This window comes from Schistocerca piceifrons, chromosome 2, assembly GCF_021461385.2.
Source record: "Schistocerca piceifrons isolate TAMUIC-IGC-003096 chromosome 2, iqSchPice1.1, whole genome shotgun sequence".
NCBI classification, from domain to species: Eukaryota; Metazoa; Arthropoda; class Insecta; order Orthoptera; family Acrididae; genus Schistocerca; species Schistocerca piceifrons.
The window spans coordinates 209956279-209980359 of NC_060139.1; positions in this window are offsets into that span (position 1 = coordinate 209956279).

Consider the following 24081-nt stretch of genomic DNA (forward strand, 5'->3'; position numbering starts at 1 on the left):
GCTATACCACGCCCGGTTGACCTATTCAAGTAGTTCCGTAAGAGTTCCTGGTTGACTTCTCGTCCCATCATATCCCAAACGTCCTCGATTTCAGAGAAGTCCGGAGATCGAGCTGGCCAGGGAAGTTGCTGCACGTTTGTAGACCACGTTCTCAGTTTCACGGGAAGTGTATGGGCGAACATTATCTTGTTGGAATAACATACGCCTTCCTGTTACAAGAACAGCGAAAGAACGAATCTGACAGCATACTGAGCGCTGATTAGTGTTCACGCGCCAATGGTGGACGAGAGTTGCAGCTTATCACGCCACAGACCATAATGCCTGCGGTTGTGCCATTACGTCTTGGACGTGTGCGCTGAATGAGAGAGCGCTCACCAAGTAAGTATACCTCGCACGCGGAAACGACGATCACTTGCCTGGAGGCAGTATCTGTTTTCATCGCAGAAGACCACAGTGCGACATTCCATCTTCCAAGTGATCCTCTCACAGCACCAGTAAGCTGGGCACGTTTTCATTCTCTTTCATTTTTGGGTTAGAAAAAGCAGCCCTTTCTTCCTCTTCACTGACGCTTCCAGTGAACGTTCTAGTTCTTGCTCGATGATCATGTAATCAAGCAAACTTTTGAAACTCTCCGACCTCTGTTGGACTGTGTTGGGGAAATGCAAAATGGCTGACAAAGGCCGACGTTGCTGGATGGGCCTTTGATGATGGAGGCGTGAGCAGCGGAACTTCTGGGGACTTTCGTGGCAGGGGAGAGGATTATCGTGAATTCAGCGGGGCTGCTGGAGTCTTGGGTTACCCATCTATGACGATCCTGGTTGAATGTTGGTAAGAAAAGAGACACTTGTGCTGCTGAGGGCAAGTCAGCAGTGTCTGGTAGCCCTTCAATAGCAGAAGGCGGTGGTAGGTCGTCAGTGAAGAGCTGCTTCCTCACAGGATAGATCACTGTCTTCTAAAGGCCCTTTCTGTAATATGGTCAGTTCGAATTTTGAGATAAGCTTTCCCAAACACTCCCCTTACATCACATAGATATCTGAGCATGTACCATGTACTTTCTTGCCTCCTCACTAAAATAGGCCTTAAAAGGTCCCGTCAGAGTTTTGACTAGAGGACCGAACTTGAGTGTTGAGTGAGGTGGAAATGAAATTATGCAAATGCAGATCATCATGGCCTTATCAATCACTTCAGGGTTTCGAACCTGGCTGCAATGCCTTCTGGAACGAGGAGAACGGCTGAATCTTCAGTTGGCTTGACCGTTTTGATAAAGTGGTCGAGCCACTCTGTAAACAAATGATTTTGAACCCAATGAGGTGGGCTGTCTCGGCGAACACATCCTGAAGCGGCTCCTTTCATCAATTGGTTTGATATTCTAGAAGTCGTTAAATAATATAAGGAGAAATAAAACGTCCTGATACACTCATGCAAGCTAGAAAGTGATACAGGGTGGTCCAAAAAAAACGTGCTAGAAAGTAAGCGACCTTTGTGAAAAAAAGACAACATGCAAGAATGTGAACCCTATTTTATTGATACAGATATGAATGACATTTAAAATGTAAAATGTGCAAGATGCTCGAAATGTCTACTGCTTCCAGCCACACTGGTACACAGCCGCTACCGAAACTCTGTCATAACGCACTGAAGTGTGACAGGCTCAGGGGCATCCGTCTCACTTTTGATGACCGATTTCAGGTGCTCCAGTTACTTAAGGGGACTCTTATGGATTCTGTCCTTGATAAAAAAAAACCATAAGGAGAAGTTGCACAGATTTAGGTCCGGACTGTATTTGGGGGGGGGGGGGGGGGAGAGGGTGGGAAGGGGCACAGCATCCCGTGCCCCGTGAATTTCTCTGCACTCGATGCTTCACTCTGTAACCGTACCATTCAATGAATGTCGGACCATTGATCCCCTTCAATGATAGGGCACACTACACTGTGACCCTTTGTGGATGCAGTGGCGCGACGACACTGAGGTGAGGATTTTCGTATCCCACTGGCGACAGTTTTGTTTGTTCACGTAACCATTCAGCTGAAGATGGGCTTCAGCAGTGAACCAGACCTTCTGTTCACTGAAAGCAGCATTTTCAAGTTCCTCGATAATGTGGTTTGCGAAATCTCTCCGCCGCACAGTGTGTCCCTCCTTGAGTGGCTGGCATATTTGGATCTTGTAGGGTCACAACCGCACCGCGGATGCCTGTCGATGTGGTTGGCCTCAAAGAATGTGCGGACACGCTCCCTGTTGTCATCGGTAACGACTGTGGATTTTCGTCCCGACGCCTTGCTTCTTGCATCAGATCTGGCTATCAATCTGGCAACAATGATAATCAGTGTTAGGACGAGAACAGTGCTATATCTTACTGCGCGATAACCACTTCACTAGGTGTCCTTTTCTTTCTGAACTATGACGGACATAACTGTCGAATGGTGACAATACTGCAGTTATTCTCATAAAATTTTCTTGTGACAGATAATCGTTTTTCCAAGGTCGCTGATTCCATATTGCTTCTTTATTTCTGGTAATCATGCATTCACCTGAAATAACAGTATACGTACTATTACAATACAGAAGCATCATACTTATATAAATACAAATCAGATCAGGAACTTAAAACCATTTCTATCATGTTTTTGCACCAGCCTGTAGTTGAACATCTTTCTGCAGATGTAAGAGCACTAAGTACAGCATAACACCCCCAAATTTGTTCGTACTATCCGACAACAAATAATGGACTCCCTGCAAAATTGTGTGGCATCCCGCACCACTGATCGGAGACTGGCAACAGCCAAACTGTGTGGGATTATCACCCCTTGTGCAGGTTGCCATTAACTCCGTATTAGAGATGCCTGTGTTTCGAGTGATGCTGTGAGCTGGAAGCAAGGACTGCTAATGAATAGCGTCGCATTGTGGTCAGTGATGAATCGTGGTTCTGCGCTACCCAGTTTTACCATCGTCGGTGATTACATCGGATACCTGGGGCCTTATTCTGTGTCTTTCCGCCATTCTGCCGATCGGTTCGGTATGCGAGGGCACCGACCGGTCTTGTTTTCGAAGGAGAGCTCCAGTATTATTCTGTAAGCATTTCGGAAGCGATGCCGAATGTTCCTGGCGAACCGAAACACTGTCGTCGGTTCTCCTCCAATCAAAAGCAATCTGCCTCAGATCCGCGCATGCACACTGCAGCGCCAGAGTGGCACAAACCCAAAGTGGCTAGCAGCCGACACAGGCGTGCTATTCTTCACAGTACCGAAAAGCGTTGTTAGAGTATGTAATACTGTTCAAATTTCGCTGGCGACGTGCTTCCATGAATGCATGATAACGATAGAATATTGACTGTGTTCTGGAAACTGTCATAAATGTCACATTATGTCATTTTATTCTCATTCACATTGACGTCTTGTTTCGGATTTTACATTTCACAATATGAGTTACGAATGGAGTGTAGTACCACATTGTACAAATACCTGTAAAGAAACACCTGAAAAATTCGTAATTTTTTCTGTTTTCCATCGTTCCTTAGTTGCTTCAGAATTCATGGAGGTACATTCCGTCTATGCAGCTAACTGATGGCAGTTTGTTTATTGCCATACGCGTTTCGCTTCTTTTATTGGTGAAAATGCTTTGCCATATACGTTTCGCTTCTTTTATTCGTGAAGATGCTTCACAAATAATAGAAGCGATACGCATATGGCAATAAACCAACTGCCTTCAATTAGTTACATAGACAGAACACATCTCCACGAACCAGAAAAAAATGTTTAAGAGAGTGTCAAAGAATAAGAACAATCATAGAATGTGATTGTAACTCTCTCCGAGAGATTCAAATGCTGAAGAAGCGTACTTCCCTGTATGTTACATCAACGTTTTGGTTCATAAAAAAAAACACCTTTTCGAGAGCGTGTGTAGAGTGCAGCTATAGAAGTTCGTTGTAGTTTGTAAGATGCATCTGATGAATCAAAATGTTTCATATGTGGTCGTATAGTATAAAAATATTGTGACGGGACTCTTTCATCTCTGTCTACTGTTGTTAAGGATTCGATCGCAGATAAATACTTGTGACAAGCTAAAGTATAAAGACGATTGCTGATAGTTTCATTCGCAGTAATTTAAGTTGCGCTCTTAGATTCGTGTCTGACCACACACTCAGAAATCGCTTCGTATTCAGAAAAAATGGTGAATTATTTGTGACAAATAAAAGTATAAATGTCACTGTAGTTATATCAAGCACAGCAATTTCATCTTTCATTTCTAAAATATATGGAAGTCACGAAATCGAAAATACCCATTACTGAGAAAGCGAGTCCTTACGTGTAAATAATAACGAATATATTAGAAAAATGCTCAACTTTGACGATTAACGAAGTCTCAGAATGTGTTACAAACACGAAGAGGAAGGAAAAAAGCTTGGCATTCAGTGGCACGCGAACATACGACTATTCACACGGCAGTTTGCTCAGCCACTGTGCTACTACAACTCGCTTGTATGTGGCGCTTTAATTCACATAATTCCATTCGAGAGAGACGCAGGCCGACTTCGTTGTCGGATGAAGCAGACTTAAGCAGTAAGTGCATGAAATTTTGGAACGTTTCCTCTATCAGGCTTCAGAAAATTCCTTTGCATTGTTGCTTAAAAGTTTTAAACGCGTTTTGATAGTTAGTAAGTAAACCATTTGCGGAAAAAAGTACGCGAAGTCACTATTAATTTCAGCTAACTCTCATGTGATATACGTAAGCAGAACCGACCTTTTGAAATTTCATGATTTTTTTAAACTCAACGTAAAAATTAACAAGTATTTTGTGAGAATATTGACCAAAACTGTTTTTATGCTATAATTATTTGCAGTAACGACAATACAAACCATGTTTCTAACAAAGGAAAATACAAAATTGTTAAGGTTTTCGTGGCCACTTGTTGACAAACTGCCTATTGGCTTCTGTCTCGGGTTCTTCGGCCGACGTTCATCTAATGATTTTTCTGACGTGAACGTCGGCCGAAGAACCCGAGACAGAAGCCAATAGGCAGTTTGTCAAAGGAAAATAGTCTTATAATGAACTCGCTTTCCACCCGGACGCATCCTGGTGATCCTTCAATCACTAAATCCGACGCTAAAAGCGCTCAATATGTTTAAAACAACAAATTATAGGTGTAAATAAATCACACTGAACCGAATGAGAGGGCTATACCGAAATCCAAAACCTCTTGGGACAGCTGTTGAAAAATCGGCAGGAGGACCGATAGGTAACAGGTCTCGTGTATGGGTTCACTGAATGCAGTGCAAGTGCGGCACAACGACCCATGGTAAGATGTTACAGCACTGCCGGAAACACAGCACCATACTTTTGCGTCTGTGTGTTGTTTCATTCCTCTGTGATGTGTGTTGTGCTTTTTGATCAATGCTTGTTTCGGGCTTCTTCACTTTTGCGAAAGATTTTTGTACAAACAAGGGTGATTGCGGTAACAAACCGAATAAGTCGTAATTATGCACATTATTGCCTTGTTAGGAGCCGACGGAAACAGTGGGTTCCTTATGCCAAAAGACTCAGAAGGTAGCCCAGGACGACCTCTGAACACTTATAGGTAGAGTTACAATAAATGCAGTGTCGTTGAGTTGTTCCCACCGATGTCGTTTTATGCAACCCGCAATCTTATATCGGCCTTCAAAAGGCGCCGCGATGTTTTCATATTCTCTCGCTAACTTCGCCCAAACTATAAAGACAAAAAAAAAAAATAGGATTTTTCTGTAGAAAATTCAATATAGTTAAATTTTGTACTAGGATAAGTTTCCAATGGAGGTCACGGTTTTCAAGTTATTCAAAATGGCTCTGAGCACTATGGGACTCAACTGCTGAGGTCATTAGTCCCCTAGAACTTAGAACTAGTTAAACCTAACTAACCTAAGGACATCACAAACATCCATGCCCGAGGCAGGATTCGAACCTGCGACCGTAGCGGTCTTGCGGTTCCAGACTGCAGCGCCTTTAACCGCACGGCCACTTCGGCCGGCAGTTTTTCAAGAAAAATATGCAAAAGTGATGTTCAGACGCACCTTCACTGTCACTCTTATCCGTTACCAGCCAGGATTCACGGTATGTTGTTCGTAGCACCCCCTCCTACCACTCTACAAAAATGTGCAACTATACGAACTGTTCTGATATTCGGCCTGTTTTGGTCTCTATTGATTGGGCTATTACGCCACCAACATAGTCTGAAATTTCGTTAACATCATTAATTTAAACGTTCCCGTTAAGGTAAAGAAAGAAAAAACAACTTTTGTAAACGATACGCTAAAACTAATAACATTGAGAAACTTACCCGTAGAGCACAATAGTTTTGTAGTCTGGAACCGCGCTACCGCTACGGTCGCAGGTTCGAATCCTTCCTCAGGCATGGATGTGTGTGTGTGTGTGATGTCCTTAGGTTAGTTAGGTTTAAGTAGTTCCACGTTCTAGGGGACTGATGGCTCAGAAGTTAAGTCCCATAGTGCTCAGAGCCATTTGAACCATTTTTTTTTTAATAAAAAGCTGAAGTGAGTCGATAGAGATACTGATCATTACATCTTTCATGCGACGTCAAGTGTTGACGGAAAGGGTCGGTTTGTTTCCCGTTACAAACAAAATTATTGTTTAAAGGGGAATTTTACATGCCCACCCAATGGAGCGGTCCCAAATTACTGTAGCAAGATATTTGTTGAGGGACGTTAAACCACGAAGAATAACAGTTCTGCAACAGCGACTAAACAGCGATATTGCATGTCGGTAACAGTCAGCGCAGGTCAAGCCAGTGCTGGAGTACTGGTTTTTCTACGTGTTTTAGTGTCCCTATTAACGTATGTCGATAGACTAAATTTCGCACTCGAGCAATTTAAGGACGTCTTCATCGAATGCGCACGTAAAAGTCCACTTTAAAAACGGTTATTGCTTGCAATAGAAAAAAAAAACCTACGCTTCCGTCAACACTGGGCATTGCTTGAAAGGCGTGATGGTCAGCTCTTGTTTGGGCTGAGTCCTGATACACATTGCAAAAACTAAATCGCAAAAATCTGCAGAAACACTAGAAAATTCACCAGACAGCGCTTAGAAGGACACCCTGTATATTGACGGAACTTACTTCCACAATAGTTTACGTATTTTTCTAGTGAGCCATGTAACATACAACTGAACTGCGCAGCATCTCATTGCATAATCTGTAAAATTACGAGCAGCGACGCTGAAGTTCGAAACGATTTGCACCTGAACGGAGAGGGCGTTGCCGTGTTTTGTCGGTGTAGTGATGTAACACTGTTTGTCACATCTCGCTGGAAGGGTTGGGAGAGTGGACGGGCGCCACGTGTGGTGATATGTTGGCTGTTCTGATGTGTTGTGTTGTTTGCGGCCGGACATAGCCTTATGCACAGGCCAGTGGCTTCTGCATTTGCTGCTGGCTGCAGTATCGATTGCGCGCTGTTTGCGAATTTGTATACCCCTGCGGTGCCAGTTTCCATTTGCGACCCGCGGTAACCGAGCAAAAAAAGGGAAGAAAACGCGTTGTGTGTCGCCGGTAGGGTTAATAAACTTCTTTCCTCGTCGGGCCGCTGCGCCCCAGCAGTGTCTGCCACTGGGATGTCGTCGACAGACTTGGGACGTCTCCAAGTTTAACCCAGTTACGCGAGCTTAAAAACGTTCTCCACCAGAGTGAGGTATATTTCTTAAGAACATCTACTGAAATGAAGCATATTCTCGTGTTTTTCGATGTGGATTGAAAAATTTCCTCTCAAATTCTTAGCCTGTGGGCAGTTAACTGATCGTTGACGTTTTGGTGCAAGTTCAGTTAACTGGTCCTCTTTTCTGTTAACTGCTCCATACACATTGTAAGGACACGGCAGTAAAATGCTTTCTGTTACATTGTTGTTTCTAACCTCAGAATAAAGGTACCTAAGTCACTGTCTACTGTGTGATCTCTGTGCTCACAATTGTGGTAAAATCGGTGCATATTATGTTATGTGGAAAATTGCAGTAACTAAATAAGGATAGTGTATAGTCGCATAAAAAGTTCATGCTAAAGCATATAAAATTATATGAAATACACTGTTACTCGACTGTATTATTTATGAAATTATTCAGTTTGTAATGCAGTTGATTTTGAGATACAATTAAAAAAACAAACCGTATGTACCGCCTCCCAGGCACGGAAATACTGGGTGTCAATAAATTATATTTGTAACTTAAGACTTCAGTAACTTTAAGCTACACCAAGGATTAAGATATGATTTTCAACATGTGATAACTAATAAAACTCTTGCTTACCCTCCAGATGACACAGTTTTTACTTAAAACTGAACTTAAAAACCTGAAATTGGAAAAATTTGGACATCACATGAGAAACTCAGTGTATGGCCCGTTCCATACAGACGATGTCCGATACTCAAGTGCAACGTAACTTTGGAACACGGTGTAGAAGGCAATCAACGTTCCGACTAACTTTTCGGGCTTGGCATAGGTCATTTGGGAAACAGGCAATGTTCTCCATAAATATGGGGCGTTTCGGCCAAGTGGTTCAGTCGCCAACATGGACAAGGTACGGCATGAGTTTGCAGGAGTCCGGTAAAGTAGATGCTTACGGCGGCCAAAGAGTTGGAAACGAGACGGTCAAGAGTGCACAATGTCTGGCATGAGAGTTTACGGCCATATCTGTAAAGGTGCAGCTGCTTCCGTCCACCTGGCTTTTTTAAAACTGAACCTTCTTCGAAAATTTATGTTAACTGACTGCCGAGAAGACCTGAACTGCAGTGGGCCTTTGTTGAGTTTTGGAAGATCTTCATATACATTTTCAACACGTCTGTCTTGGAAATTTCCGCTGACAAAACAGTTGTCAGGGTTGTAGCCTCGTCCCCAAATTTTGCTCATGAAGGGTTATGACAGCCTTGAGTCTTGTAGAAGAAAGCAGTTAATCACTTGCATCCATTCTTCTAGCAATTAGCCATTGCATCAGTTTCGTTGTACCCCAGTTTATGCTATGGCAGCTGAAGTCACGTTCGATAAACAATGTCTTTTGGTTCTTGAACTTGTCTGCCATCATAAGCGTAAGGTTTTCAACTGCGGGCTTATATACTGATGTTACTGTGAAGGTTCCGTATTCGAGAGTTATGAAGTGAGTGCCATTTACTGATTATTTCAGCCGGCCGGTGTGGCCGTGCGCTTCTGGGCGCTTCAGTCTGGAACCGCGTGACCGCTACGGTCGCAGGTTCGCATCCTGCCTCGGGCATGGATGTGTGTGATGTTCTTAGGTTAGTTAGGTTTAAGTAATTCTACGTTCTAGGGGACTGATGACCACAGATGTTAAGTCCCATAGTGCTCAGAGCCATTTTTTGAACTGATTTTTCCCTGTGGGATTTAAGGCCAGATCAGCTCTAATGAAAACTATACTGCCATGTTTAGTGTGTGGCCAAATGGATCTCATCGACATGAGCCCTATGCGCTGATTTATCTCTTTGTACTTCCTGTAGACACAGTCCATCCAATTTACGCGTTTGTCATAGCTGCGAAATTATGTCATGTTTGTTCTTTGCTCTTTCCTCGACATTCAGGCTAGTAGTAATCAGACATGACTCTGAGAAATGTCTTTTATTTGATTTTCTCCGGTGGTATGCAAGGATTGGCCGATGCCCCCACCGTTTCCAGGAGCGCCGTCATTTCCTAGTGTTATGGTGGCTTCGAGTGAAAATGCACACTTGGAGTCTCCTTCCGTGCTCCCCCATTTAGTGTAAATCGTGATACTCTTCTCGGCTTTGACACCGAATCCTCACGTTCGCATAGTCGTCATCCTGAGGCTCATCGAATTGTTTGTTTTAGTGACTTAGCGACAGCAGCGACACAGATAAGTATGACAACCATGTGAAGAGTGGAAATATTATTTCAATTGAAGACCCGGTGGTAAACCCGGAACTTGAATTGACGTGTTTCCGAAAGAAAGTCCAGTGCACCACGTCACTCGGTAGACTTAAGTAAATCTCATTTGTTAATTATCATTTGTACAGCTGACTTAGTATGTGGTCATATAATCCTGAAATCATGTGCTTTGTAAAACGAAAAACGTCTCAAGGAACACAGCGGAACGAAAAATCTATTTCGTATCGTAAAATCAACAGCAGCTGACAAGCTCGCACTGTTACACAATCTGTAGCCTAAAGGAGTATTTCTTAGCAAACTCAGGTATTGGTTATAGGGAATGGAGCGACAAATAGGAATTAGTGTACAGATAAAACATAATAATGCGCGTATAATTTGCTTTATTACTGCAATGATGAGTCAAAACATTTACATCGTTACGCATTATCCACCGCGAGATTGAATTCCTTATGTTGTCGTTGCAGGTTCGTGACGCGGTAAGGACATTATTCAGGGAGAACCAGAACTCCACCGACACACTTCCAGAGATGGTGACATGAACTGATACAAGAAAAAAATGTCTAGTAAACGCGGGCTATAAACGCGTATCTTACGAGCTATGAGCACTTGTTCGTGTTCGATATTGTCAATTACGTCTCTTCTGCTACACGCTCTTTGCTCTCCATATTTTGAATGGAGGTAATGAGGACCAGAACAAGAAATAGAAGTCTATTAAATGTGTGCTCTAAAATACATACGTTAAGAGCTATGGGCACTTGTTCAGTGGAAGGAATGTGTTTCACAGCAACGAAGATGAAATGGTTCAAATGGCTCTGAGCACTATGTGACTTAACATCTGAGGTCATCAGTTCCCTAGAACTTAGAACTACTTAACCTAACTAACCTAAGGAAATCACACACATCCATGCCCGAGGCAGGATTCGAACCTGCGACCGTAGCGGTCACGCGGTTCCAGACTGAAGCGCCTAGAACCGCACGGCCACAGCGAAGATGAACAAGTGCTCTTAGCTCTTAAGATACTCTCTTTAGATACGATGTTTGCTGGACATTTTTTCTTGTTTTGGTACCTCTGAAAGTTTGTTGGGTGTTGGGAACACAAATATGATACATGGACGATACGAGTAGCAAATGTGGATACCAACTTAGATAACTGACTTTGACAAAGATCGTATTGTTGTGGACCGGCGCCTGCGAAAGAGCATCTCGGCGAAGCTATTCCGCTGTTAGCGTGCTACCGTCGTATTAACAAAAAATGGCTGAAGAACGCTTAAACCACGACTAAGCGACTAGTGGACGTCGCAGGCTTCTCTACTCAGTAAAACGGGATAAGTGCCAGTCTGTGGGTTATCTGACGACAGAGTGATAGTAAACCTTCTTTAAACAATGGGATGGAGAGAGTAATTATTCCAATGAAATGATATTCCGAGACAATGATTTTAGAGCAAAGTATGTATTCAAAAAGACACAGTAAAACTTCGCGTGATCTTCACACATAACTCTGGTCTGAACAGTGTTATGCTTAAGAAAGTGAACTATGATTTACAAAGGGTGTAAAGTTAACGGAGAATTTCTATAAAAATCATACAGGTTAATCAGTTGATACGTGAATGCATGACTGATGGAAATGGAGTCGTCTTTTCTCGGCTCTGAGCAAATGAACGAAATTAACTAGCTGACAATGACCATTCCGCCTTTCTGACAAACTATCTGTGCAGTGCTGCAGTCTTATCTCAAACGATTCACCTTTAAAAAAAATCAAAATTTGCATTTTTTCCGCCTTTCAACATATACATCATATTCATCCTTGTTTATAATAAATCTTTCTTCATCTAACAGCACAGCACTACTGAATACGTCCACCACCTACCATAATTCAGCTAAGGACGTATCAAACAGCGCAGAGGCAAGGAAGGACAGTGTTACAAGGCCAAAGATTGTTTAACAGTAACGTAACTTGCTCTCTATGTAGTGCACGTAAATAGCTTACAAAAATCAAAATGATGTACCTATCTTACACCTCCACGAATAGAAATGTGATGATATGAATGTAAATGTATTTTAAATACGTTACCTGCAGAAAGAATCTGTGCCTTTGATATCGAAATGTCAGTATTTTTGAAATTTGTATTCTACGTCCTCTAATTAACATACAACCACAAAAATTAACGAAAAGCTAAAAATTTTGTTTCACGCTAAGAAATGGAAGCAAATGAATATCTTAGAGGAAACTGAAATTTTCAGTCATTTAAAAAGTCTCTTCTTAACGAGCAAGCAGATCTTCAGAACAAAAACTTCTTTGATAACTTCAATAACATTCTGCTAGTGAGCAATCAGAAATCATCTATAAAGTACAATGAAATTTAAAATTTAGTTGCGTGTTATCATCTTTTGTTTTATTTTCCATTCTATTTTAATTTTACTTTTTAATTTTCGTCAGATACAGCATAAATATACAGCCATAGTACTTGAAATTATTATTCCATTAACACGTTTCTTGTAGTGGCCATTTTCGTAGCCGGCCGAAGTGGCCGAGCGGTTCTAGGCGCTGCAGTCTGGAACCACGCGACCGCTACGGTCGCAGGTTCGAATCCTGCCTCGGGCATGGATGTGTGTGATGTCCTTAGGTTAGTTAGGTGTAAGTAGTTCTAAGTTCTAGGGGACTGATGACCTCCGCAGTTAAGTCCCATAGTGCTCAGAGCCATTTGAACCATTTGAACCATTTTCGTAGCAGCTGTATATAAATTGCAATTGTTTCAAAGAAAATGCCTCTTTTGCACGCTGCACATCGAAATTTTTATTTATTTATACACCTAGACGCGTTTTGCCTTTTTTACAAGGCATCTTCCGTGGGTTCCTGAAATATTACATGATTTGCCCATTTTTACACATAGGTTATGGTTTCACAGATAGGTTATAGATTTAAGAACAGTTCCTTAACGTTTTTTTATGAAATGGAAGGGTACTTACAGGTAACTTCTAATTCATTGCATCCAAGCAAACTGCTTTTTCTCATCCGGCAATTAGGTATACCTCTTACAGTTCACTTTCAGTTCACTGTTTGCGTTACACATCGCTGTAACTGCCATCTTTTTAATACAGAGTTTCATTTGTTTTTCTAAGTGTTACCAACATTCTCAGTTTTCTGCATTCTACTGTTTTTGGAAAATATATATATATATATATATATATATATATATATATATATATATATATATGTGTGTGTGTGTGTGTGTGTGTGTGTGTTACCTGTAAGTACCTTTCCATTTCATAAAAAAAACGTTACGGAACTGTCTTTAAATCTATAACCTAGATGTGAAATCATAACCTATGTGTAAAAATGGACAAATCATGCAATATTTCAGGACGCCCACTGAAGATGCCTTGTAAAAAAGACGAAACGCATCTGGGTGCATAAATAAAAACAAAAATTTCGATGTGTAGCATGCAAAAAAGGCATTTTCTTTGAAACAACTGCAATTTGTATTATTCCATATTTAGCTTCACTTTTTGAACACCATAACTAACGTCTTTGCAAATGTCAATCTGTAAAGCACGCAAACCAACAAGATAGCATTTGTAAGACAAAACGAATAGAAAACACAAATTTCAAGATGTTGAGATTTCAGTATTTAATGTACAGTATTCTGATGCAATTAAATGTATTCAAAATACGTTTACTTCCACACCTTTATATTTCTAGTCGTGGAGACAATGCAGTATATTCTATTCCATATAGAACCGCTAAATCACTACTTGAGAATGGATGAGAAGAATAAAAAAAATCTTGAACAAACAAAATTAACACACCAAATGTGGAAAACGACACGGTCTTTTAATAAATTCACTACCGTGGTACGCTCTATGAAGAAAGTTACACAAAGAGTATTGCTTAGTTCACGTAATCAAATGCCTTCTTTAAATCAGAGAAACTACCTTGTCTCCAACTTCTACTGCCTCACACACAAAAGAATAAATAGCGGTTTCTGTGAATACTCCTTTCGTAACCTCAAACTGCGTGTCTGAGAACAAGATGTATACTGAGAGGTGTCACTTATAGAAAAGAAACTGGTCAGTAATTGCTTACTTTGTATCTACCTTTATTTACTTTTTAATCGTTTCCTGTCATCTCCATTTTGCAGGTTGACGTCTACATTGTATCTCCCTTTTATTTCTTAATCATTTCCGTTCGTCTGCATTTCGCGGGTTGACGTCTTGTTGAAGCCGACATCTATCACTGGCCACATTTTCCTGTACCAGACGCTCTATTGGCAGACCTTACAGTACTGTTGGAGTCAAACGCTTTATTGCCTCGTATTGCTAAGCAGTCTCCACGAGTGGTAAATCCGCCAGCGGAACACAATCAGATGCTAGCGCAGTTTGAGTATCGCTGTTTAATGACCCACAAAGGGCCGCTCTCCCTGTGAGGCAATTAATGCTAACAGTACCTATTAAACGCCCGTTACCACGACGAGCCGGCGTGATTGCCGAAGAGGATCAGGGCGTTTGGACAGACTCACATTTGTCGTTCGCCCACAGCGGCAGTGCTGCTCAATTTGCCGGATTTCCATTTAATCGTTCGAATGTTCCACTGCTTCATTCGTCTCTTCCAGTTTTAGGCGCGTATTTACACAGCTGCAGTCATCAGCCGTATATCAGTTTCCTCCACCTTATATAGGTTCCTTAACACTGTGTGGACGCACTTTGTCACTCGTTATTCGCATGGAAAACTTGACTGGTTTTCGTTTCTCCAAATTTGGCATGTAGGGTTCTGGCTACCCAACAACTGGTAATACTACAGTGAACCAATTTTGAGGATAACAATATAGATATATTTATTTTTGTAACGTTAAAATAAAATTAAGGATCTTTTAAGGGACGTTTAGTTTCACTTTAGTAGAGACAAAAGCCGTAGTCAGTTTAAACGTTGCGCTTGGCAATGTAAAGGAGACTTAAGAAAAATCAAGGTATGTTCATAGGAATCGTCGACCGACGAAAAGCGATATACAATGGAAAAATGGTGCAGGTTAAGAATCGTCGACAGACAAAAAGCGATATACAATGGAAAAATGGTGCAGGTTAAGTTGTTAGGAAAATAAGAGTAAGCTAAGGGAAGGACGTGTGATGTAGAATATATTCACTAACCAAGAGGAAAAAACCAAGAATTGAGAGCAAAAACGAAGTGCTCGAATAAGAATGTCGTCTTTCGCTAGTGCTATTCAATCTATACATCGAAGAAGTAGAGACGAAGATGAAAGATGTAAGAATCAAGATGATACTGAGCGTATAAACATAGAAAACAATAATTACTGCGATGAAGACAACAGGTAATGAACGACTAATTTTTGCATGTGCATGTGCATGGTTCTATCAATGCGTCATAGTTTACATTCATAAACGGTTCTCGCTCATCACGTAATTTCATGGTGTACCAGGTGTACCACAGGTATGTGTCTTTGTTAGAATTACGTGAAAATGGGAAAAAAGAATTACTGACAGCGAAATTCGATCCAGAGACCTGGTCCTTACGAAACAAGATGTTTGTTCCCTCGGCTGCCAACTCCATGAATACTAGCAGCTTTACAAAATATATGTGTAGGTTTAAAATATTCAAACTCAATTTTCTTGAAAATGGTTGGGAGATGCGTCTTTCTGTTTACATATATTGAGTCCTAGCCGTGCCATACGCAACCTGTCAATATGAATCAAATCGGTGAGGGGAAGTTCGTACAGTACCCATGTCAGATTGCCGGCCGGGGTGGCCGAGCGGTTCTAGGCGCTACAGTTTGGAACCGCGTAATCGCTACAGTCGCAGGTTCGAATCCTGCCTCGGGCATGGATGTGTATGATGTCCTTAGGTTAGTTAGGTTTAGGTAGTTCTAAGTTCTAGGCGACTGATAACCTCAGAAGTTGTCCCATATTGCCCAGAGCCATTTGAACCTTGTCAGATGTATTATTGTAACAAAACACTAGTCTAATTACTTTCTTTTGTATGGTGAATACTTCTCGCCTACGTGAAGACATACCGTACTCCGTAACATTATCTTGTAAGTCATCAGTGAATGAAATTATGCAAAAAAAGTTAATTTATTAATTTCTGTAACCCGAAAGTTAGCAACTATCTTATTGCAAAAGTTTTCCAACCTAAACGTTTAAGCAAGCCCAAGAACTCGAAAGTTTCTACACTCTTTATTATCTCTTGTTAGAATACTTTGTTATTAGCAGAAGGAGATTAGTGTTTAATGTCCCGTCGACAACGTAGTCATTAGAGACGGAACACACGCTCGGATAAGAGAAGGAAATCGAGCGTGCGTTTTCTAAGGGACCATTCCAGCATTTGCCTGAAGTGATTTAGGGACATCACGGAAACCGTAAATCAGGATGGTCGGACGTGGGTTTGAACCATTGTCCTCCCGAATGCGAGTCCTGTGGACTAACCACCACGCCACATCGCTCGGTACTAGGTTATTAGAAGGTCGGGTATTATTGACAGCTCAAAACTGGATGAGCTACTTTGGAGCTTGAAGACCTATCCCTTTGGCACAAAACCAGTCAGTATCTTTCACAAAACATTTCTTTTCCTCTTTTGATGCATCTTTGCTCGGCTTCACAACAATGTTTGTACCGTTCTGCTTCCTGGTTCGAATAAAATGGTAGATCATTAGCGAAAGCAAGAATAGTTGTAGGTCCAATGATCGAACGCTGTGCGATTCCCACTGAATCTTTTCCTCATGCAGCTGAAATGCTCAACCATCGCACAATCAGCTTAACAGGTCAAGTATGCAGGTAGCTCTCATAAATAATACACTTACACAAGAAGAATGGAAAAGGAATCCGATGATCTGTTAGATCTAGACACTTGCGAGATAAAAAGGCTGACACGGTAAAGAAAAATCTGAGCCCTATGGGAGACCATGCTTAAAATATCTTTGGTGCATATTTAATTACCAATAGTGACAATGGTGTCTTATGTATACGATTTTTCAGTTAAAAAATTGTGTCGATGTTTTGTTAGTGAGTAGTGTAAGCTAATAATACTGACAAGGGAACCTCCTCATCGCACCCCCCTCAGATTTAGTTATAAGTTGGCACAGTGGATAGGCCTTGAAAAACTGAACACAGATCAATCGAGAAAACAGGAAGAAGTTGTGTGGAACTAAAAAAAAAAAAAAATAAACAAAATATACAAACTGAGTAGTCCATGTGCAAGATAGGCAACATCAAGGAGAGTGTAAGCTGAGGGGCGCCGTAGTCCCGTGGTTAGGGTGAGCAGCTGCGGAACAAGAAGACCTTGGTTCAAGTCCCCCCTCGAATGAAAAGTTTACTTTTTTATTTTCAGACAATTATTATCTGTTCGTCCGTCCGTCCGATGGATTTGACGGTCTACACACGGAAAAATTTGAAAGCGTTAAAAACATATGTTTTGACAGAGCACGGGGATAACTGTGCGACTGTGAAACTGTTGCATTCGTTTGTTGCAGTTTATGTGACAAACTCTTATGTTTTCATCACTTTTTTGGGAGTGATTATCACATCCACAAGAGAACATAAATCGGGCAAGGTAGAAGAATCTTTTTACCCATTCGCCTAGTGTACAAGTTAGGTCGGTCGACAACATATTCCTGTCATGTGACGCACATGCCGTCACTAGTGTCGTATAGAATATATCAGACGTGTTTTCCTGTGGAGGAATCGGTTGAGCTATGACCTTGCGATCAAATATTTTCTGTTCCCATTGGAGAGGCACGTCCTTTCGTCTACCAATCGCACGGTTTTGCGGTGCGGTCGCAAAACACAGACACTAAACTTATTACAGTGAAGAGAGACGTCAATGAACGAACGGCGAACGGACAGATCATAACTTTGCGAAAATAAAGAAAGCAAACTTTTCACCCGAGGGAAGACATCTCGTTCCGCAGTTGCTCACTGCTAAACACGGGCCGACGTTGCTCCTGAGCTCATACTATCTTTGATGTTGCCTATCTTGCACATGGACTACTCAGTTTGTATATTTTGCTAATTTTTTCATAGTTCCACACAACTTCTTCCTGTTTCCTCGATTGATCTGTGTTCAGTTTTTTAAGGCCTATCCACTGTACCAACTTATAACTAAATCTGAGGGGGGTGCGTTGGGGAGGTTCCCTTGTGAGGTGTTTTTTCCTTTATTCCACGTACGTGCTCATCTGAGATTTCACGGTTCCTTTAATTAATAAAAATTGTGTCGTTGTCTTGTTAGTGTGAAGCGTAAGCAAATAATACTGAGGGGTTCATCTTTATTTGCAGGTACGTGCTCACCTGAGAGGCTACTGGGGTGGCGTGGCTAGCGCAGAGGCAGCAAGGGCGTCATCGGCGCAGGTGCAGGTAGCTGCGAGCTCTCTCTCGCCGCTGCGAGGCGCCACTGCATGTTTAATGGGGCCGGCAACAGGCGCAAAGAAGCCGCCACAGCAAGCGCCGTGTTCTGCTACCCCCTGCTGCTTAACACACAGAGCTGCTGCTCTAGTTCTGTTGCAGCTGCGCTACACTCTGGTTGCCGAGCCAGGCGGCTGCCAAGCCCCTGTGAGCAGAACTCTTAGCACCAGCGCATTATTGTGTTACCTGCGGTCTGCGGTTGGGTACCTACACTCGTGCGTAGCCGTAAGAGCATAGTAGAAACTTCTGTGCCTCGTAGCATAGAGGAAACTCCTGTGCCTCACAAAGAGCTGGCGTTTGCATCGAGAAAATGCTGTTCGTGTTGTGCTGTCTAATTAATCCCAATTAAAGTTCATCCGAAATTGGCAAAGGATTAGAAATCTAACTTCCTTTTTCAGTTGTCAATAACTCCTTCGTCAAGGCATTTTTATCCAAGATAATGAAAGAAAATTTACCTTACAGCATATTTTGTTACCTTAGCTATTTTTCCAAATAGCCGTTGTTCATATTTAAACGCTTGTTACAGCACTCCACAAGTTTTCTTACGTCTCTCGCACATTCAGTTGCTCTAGGTTCTCTTTCAATCGGTTGTTACTTCCAGAGTGCAAAATAGGCATATTTTTCTTTCTACCGATTGTTGTTTTTTATTTGTAACTGTCTATTCTGATATACTAATTTGTATATGACAAGGAACTGATAGTTCCATGACGACAGGATACCCTATAGCTACTACAAGTGATTTGAAGATTGGCAACATTGCTCAAAACCAGTAATTTTGAAATAAAGAACAATGATCGACAGTGACCCATGTTGCGGCTCGCTTTGGTGCCGTTGGTAGGTTGGCATCATGTAATAGGGATGGTGGCGTCTCGTTTTCTTTTTGTGTTTACTGGCGCCAGTACGTTTGCTAGCATTGTCTGTCTGTGAGTGGCAGCAGCAGCGGTTATCGGTATCTAGTACGGAGGCACTATCTTTGGAGGGCGTCAAGTGTTTTCCGGGTCGGAGTGTGTCAGTGAGTTCAGTTGGGACCGAGTAGCACGGAGGTCTGGCAGTGCATGGACATGCCGGGACTGCAGCACGCAGGCACTGCCGGATCGAGGGGCTGTAGTTGCAAGTGCCACAACCTCGTCGTCCACTGGACCCAGGACGTTTGAGTTGAGTGAACATTAACCCAGTAGTGAAACCTCCACTGTTTTGAGATCACACCGTTTGTTCGTGCCTTGCTGCTCGCAGGGTCGCTGAGACGAAGGGCAGCGAGTGGAGTGTTTGGAGTTGGCGAAATTAATTAGCCATCCTCCACTTCTTATTTGAACCATTGAATTCCTTGTGTTATCATTGGTGAAGTTCAACCAGCGGTATTTTTCTGTCTAGTTCCTGCTAACGCCCCAGTTACCTGCCCTGGAGGTTAGCGTATTTTCGCAGCAGTGTACCTTTCCTCGCCTTGCCACTGCTGTCCGGTAAGGTGTGTAGTTTGACAGCCTCCTTGATTGTGGTTCGGATACTTTGTTTCTTTTGGACTACTTTGGTCATAGTTGTTCCTTCTGCTTCTGGATGTTCTAAACACCAGTTTCCGAAGATGCAGTGCTGTCCGCTGGTTCTGCCTTGCCTGGGTTATTCCATCGTTGTATTGGTTATCAGACATTAGGCAAATTTTGCAAGAGTGTTGGTCTGCGTTTAAACCGTCACTAGTTTGAGTTGCCATCCAGGGAAGTGAATAAAACTCTTGGCTGCCTGTCTCATCGTTTAAGAAGTTGAGCGATTTTCCCAGGTCGATTCTTGGAGCACTATCTGAGGCCCACTTCTCTCTTGATTTGGTCAGATAGTGATGATTTTTTTTAAAAAAAGTTAATTTTTAATTATTACTGTTTTGGCCTTCAGCTGACAAAGAGTTTGAATTTCTTGTTAATAAGGCCTTCAGCCATCAGTGTGTCTTAAGAAATTTTAACTAGACAAAATATCTTAACACTGAAATGTTGATGATTGTTCCTTAAATATCTCTTGAAGAAGGTTAATTGCTTCTCAAAAATTTGCTATCCTGGCTTTCAGCTGTCAAATTGTTTTTGTCATTACTTTTGAGGCCTTCAGGCGACAAATAATTTGAATTTCTTGTCAATAAGGCCTTCAGCCATGAACGCAACAGGTCTTAGGAATTCTTAATTAGATATTGTCTCTTAATAGTGAAATTTTGATGATTGTCTCAAAGAATACAGGGCAAAGAAACGACGAGAATCGACCAAGCAACAGTCGGTATTGTAGTTTTAAATTGTCGTAGCTGTGTTGGAAAAGTACCAAAGCTTCAAGCGCTGATAGAAAGCACTGAAGCTGAAATTGTTATATCCGCGCGGGATTAGCCGAGCGCCGGGTGGGGTGGCCGAGCGGTTCTAGGCGCTACAGTCTGGAACCACGCGACCGCTACGGTCGCAGGTTCGAATCCTGCCTCGGGCATGGATGTGTGTGATGTCCTTAGGTTAGTTAGGTTTAAGTAGTTCTAAGTTCTAGGGGGCTGATGACCTCAGATGTTAAGTCCCATAGTGCTCAGAGCAATTTGAACCATTTTTGATTAGCCGAGCGGTCTCGGGCGCTGCAGTCATGGACTGTGCGGCTGGTCCCGGCGGAGGTTCGAGTCCTCCCTCGGGCATGGGTGTGTGTGTTTGTCCATAGAATAATTTAGGTTAAGTAGTGTGCAAGCGTAGGGACTGATAACCTTTTTAGTTAATTCCCATAAGATTTCACAAACATTTTTTTGAATTTGAATCCGTTATAGGAACAGAAAGCTAGCTAAAGCAGGTGATAAATTTTGCAGAAATTTTTGCAGAGGCGCAATCTGTGTTCAGAAAGGATAGATTAAATAACGTAGGTGGTGGTGTGTTTGTGTCTGTTGGTAGTAGTTTATCTTGCAGTGAAGTTGAAATAGTTCCTGCGAATTACTATGGGTAGAGGTTATACTCTGCAGCCGTACGAAAATAATAATTGGCTCCTTCTACCGACCACCCGACTCAGATGATATAATAACTGAAAGCTTCAAAGAAAACTTGAATCTCATTACAAATAAGAACCCCACTCATACAGTTATAATTGGGGATACTTCAATCTACACTCAATTTGCTGGTGAAAATACATGTTCAAAGCCGGTGGTAGACAGAAAACATCTTCCGAAATTGTACTAAATGCTTTCTCTGAGAATTACTTTGAACAATTAGTTCATGAGCCCACACGAATTGTAAATGGTTGCGAAAACACGCTTGACCTCTTAGTCACAAATAATCCTGATCTAATAGAGAGCGTACGCAAAATAAATCTATTTAAAACAGCAGATAAAAATTTGCTTGATGCCTTCCTAAGAGAGAGTCTCCATTCCTTCCAAGTTAATTATATAAATGTAGACCAGATATGGCTCAAAGATACAGTATCGACAGCAATAAATAGATTCACACCGCGTAAGTTTACAAGAGACGGGACTGGTCCACCATGGTACACAAAACGCGTCAGAACACTGTTGCAGAAGCAACGAAAAAAGCATGCCAAATTCAGAAGAGGGACCGATGACCGTAGCAGTCTGGTCCCTTCAATCCCACAAACCAACCAAATTCAGAAGAACGCAAAATCCCCAAGACTGGCTAAGTTTCACGGAAGCTCGAAATTTAGTGCGGACGTCAATGCGAGATGCTTTTAATAGTTTCCACAATGAAATTTTGTCTCAAAATATGATAGAAAACCCAAAGAGATTCTGGTCGTATGTAAAGTACTCCAGTGGTAAAAAACAGTCAATACCGTCACTGCGCGATAGCGATGGAAATGTTACCGATGATGGTGCCACTAAAGCGGAGTTGCTAAATACAGTTTTCCGTAATTCCTTCACGAAAGAAGGCGAAGTAAATATTCCAGGATTCGAAACCAGAACAGCTGTTAGCAGGAGTGGCATAAAAGTAGATATCTTAGGTGTTGTGGGAAGTCGTGGAATATTCCCGCTTCAGCTCCTATAGGTTGTGGTGCTATTCGTAGCTTTCAAAATGGCGCCTGTAACGGAGGTACGTTTCATGCAGAGAGCTGTCATTGAGTTTCGTTTGGCAGAAACCCAGAGCGTCGCAGATATTCGTAGGCGCTTGCTTAGTGTCTACGGAGATCTGCCAGCGACCAGAAACACGGTGAGTCGTGGGGCGAGGCATGTATTACCATCGCAGCGAGGTCTCGCAAACATGTCTGATCTTCCGCGTGCCGGCAGGCCGCACATAGCTCTTACTCCTACAACGTTGGAGCGTGCGGACACTTGTAATACTGAAAATGCAGGTAAAATACCTTCTGCACCACCAAAAATTTTCGCCGTTAAATATCCGTTGATAACTTTCACTGTACTTTTTATTCTAAGCTGTATTACAGACACCATACTTAATATTTAATCGATGTGCAAGTATATTTAATTTTGACTGTATTTAATTTTGACTGTATTTAATTTTGACTGTATGTAACTGACTGTAATTATAATAAAAATATTGTAAATTGCTGAGCAATACTCAAGTGAGCTTAATTGAAGTGCATCTGTAGCAGCGACGAGATCGTGGTAGCTGTGCCGTTGTTTATCATTTGAGTCATGAAGGAGTGTGGAAGTGTTGGTGTTTGTTTATCATTTGAGTTAGTTATGCGCTCCAGCGCGACGCGGTGGTTTTTTTTTTTGTGATATGTTACAATACAGCATCACCGGTCTATTGCGGTCTAACTGTGTTGGCGAGGCAGTAAATTTATCCACAGGGCAGTGACTGCGTCACTGCAATTCACTTTGGAGGTGTGGCAGTGGGACTTGTAGTCCCGTGCCATCCTCTGACGGTGACAGTACTACATGAGTCAGGAAGAAAAATTTAGCCTAACGTGGGCAGGTATGGTTGGAAAGTATTGGACGTAGAATGGGTGCTAGTCCCGCCAAAGGATGCGTCCGTGGTGGGCGTGCCAGGCCTATCGTTAGCCATGGTCGGAATCCGATTCCTCTAGGATGGTTAGGGGAACCGGATGTCGATGCCAGCGGCGTGGAAGAGTGGTCCCAACGTGGCGTAACCCATGGACAGTGTCCCGCAAGGCATCCACTTTCTCATACGAGGTGCATTCAAGTTCTATGGCCTCCGATTTTTTTTCTCCGGACTGGAAAGAGATAGAAACATGCGCATTGTTTTAAAATGAGGCCGCGTTCATTGTCAATACGTCCCAGAGATGGCAGCACCGTACGGCAGATGGAATTTTACCGCCAGCGGCGAGAATGAGAACTGTTTTAAATACTTAAAATGGCGACGTTTTCCTTACTTGAACAGCGTGCAATCATTCGTTTACTGAATTTGCGTGGTGTAAAACCAATTGAAATTCATCGACAGTTGAAGGAGACATGTGGTGATGGAGTTATGGATGTGTCGAAAGTGCGTTCGTGGGTGCGACAGTTTAATGAAGGCAGAACATCGTGTGACAACAAACCAAAACAACCTCGGGCTTGCACAAGCCGGTCTGACGACATGATCGAGAAAGTGGAGAGAATTGTTTTGGGGGATCGCCGAATGACTGTTGAACAGATCGCCTCCAGAGTTGGCATTTCTGTGGGTTCTGTGCACACAATCCTGCATGACGACCTGAAAATGCGAGAAGTGTTATCCAGGTGGGAGCCACGAATGCTGACGGACGACCACATGGCTGCACGTGTGGCATGTTGCCAAGCAATGTTGACGCGCAACGACAGCATGAATGGGACTTTCTTTTCGTCAGTTGTGACAATGGATGAGACGTGGATGCCATTTTTCAATCCAGAAACAAGGCGCCAGT